At 48.7% G+C, this 2016-nt stretch overlaps 1 protein-coding gene across 1 annotated transcript in view; it reads right to left on the bottom strand.

The window, feature by feature from the left end:
* Nucleotides 1-2016, bottom strand: part of OTOG (otogelin) — a gene marked incomplete in the record, with an annotated part of 70385 nt that overhangs the window by 63181 nt on the left and 5188 nt on the right.

Genomic DNA, 2016 nt, shown 5'->3' with positions numbered 1-2016 from the left:
CATGGATGTAAAGGGGGTTGAGGATACACGGGACATGGATGTGATGGGGTATGAAGATACACGGGACGTGGATATGAGAGGGTATGAAGATGCACGAGACATGGATGTGAGGGAGGATGAAGATACACGGGGCATGTATGTAAAGGGGGTGAATATACACAGGACATGGATGTAAAGGGGGGTGAAGATACACGGGACATGGATGTAAGGGGGGTGAAGATACACGGGACATGGATTTAAGGGGGGTAAAGATACACGGGACATGGAAGTGAGGGGGTATGAAGATACACGGGACATGGATGTGAGGGGGTATGAAGATACATGGCACATGAATGTGAGGGGGATGCAGATACACGGGACATAGATGTAAAAGGTGATGAAGAAACATGGGACATGGATGTAAGGGGGGTGAAGATAAACAGGACATGGATGTGAGGAGGGAAGAAGATACATGTGACATACATGTGAGGAGGGGCGAGGATGCAGAAGACATGGATGTGAGTGGGATGAAAATACACGGGACTTGGATGTGAGGGGGCATGAAGATACACGGGTCATGGATGTGAGGGGGGGTGAAAATACACAGGACGTGAATGTGAGGGAGATAAGATAGACGGGACATGGATGTAAGGGAGATGAAGATACACGGGACATGGATGTGAGGGAGATGAAGATACACAGGACATAGATATGAAGGGGGATGAAGATACACGGGACATGGATGTGAGGGGGGATGATGATACACGGGACATGCATGTAAGGGGAGGTGAAGATACTAGGGACATTGATGAGAGAGGGAGGAAGAATCATGGGACATGGATGTGAGGAGAGATGAAAATACATGGGACATGGATATGAGGGGGGATGAAGATATATGGGACATGGATGTAAGAGGGAGGAAGATAAACGGGACAAGCATGTAAGATACACGGAATATGGATTTAAGGGGGTATGAAAATACATGGGACATGGATGTGGGGGGAGGGTGAAAATACATGGGACATGGATGTGAGAGGGATGAAGATACACAGGACCTGTATGTGAGGGGGATGAAGACACATGGGATATGGATGGGAAGGGGGATGAAGATACATGGGACATGGATGTGAGGGGGGTGAGGATATATGGAACATGGATGTGAAGAGAGATGAAGATACACGGGACATGGATGTGAGAGGGGATGAGGACGCACAGGACAGGGGTATGAGGGGGATGAAGATACATGGGACACGGATGAAAGAGAGGATGAAGATACACCAGACATGGATGTAAAGGGGGGTGAAGATACAAGGGACATGGATGTAAAGGGGGGTGAAGATACAAGGGACATGGATGTAAGAGGGGTAATGAAGATACAAGGGACATGGATGAGAGGGGGTATGAAGATACAAAGGACATGGATGTGAAGGGGGATGAAGATACATGGGACTTGGATGTGAGCGGGGATGAAGATACATGGGATATGGATGTGAGGGGTGATGAAGATACACGGGAAATGGATGTAAGGGGGGGTGAAGATACACGGGACATGGATGTGAGGGGGGATGAAGATACACGGGGCATGGATGTAAAGGGGGTTGAAGATACACGGGACATGGATGTAAGAGGGGTAATGAAGATACACGGGACATGGATGTGAGGGAGTGTGAAGATACATGGGATATGGATGTGGGGGGTGATGAAGATACACAGGACATGGATGTGAGGGGGTATGAAGATACAAGAGACATGGATGTGAGGGGGTATGAAGCTACACGGGACATGGATGTGAGGGGTGATGAAGCTACATGGGACATGGATGTGAGGGAGTATGAAGATACATGGGACATGGATGTGAGGGGGTATGAAGATACATGGGACATGGATGTAAAGGGGGGTGAAGATAAACGGGACATGGATGTAAGAGGGGTAATGAAGATCCAAGGGACATGGATGTGAGGGGGTATGAAGATACACGGGACATGGATGTGAGGGGGGGTGAGGATACACATGACATGCATGTAAGAGGGGTGAAGA

The sequence above is a fragment of the Pyxicephalus adspersus genome, chromosome 9, assembly GCF_032062135.1.
Source record: "Pyxicephalus adspersus chromosome 9, UCB_Pads_2.0, whole genome shotgun sequence".
NCBI classification, from domain to species: Eukaryota; Metazoa; Chordata; class Amphibia; order Anura; family Pyxicephalidae; genus Pyxicephalus; species Pyxicephalus adspersus.
This window is presented reverse-complemented; position numbering and strand designations above follow the sequence as displayed.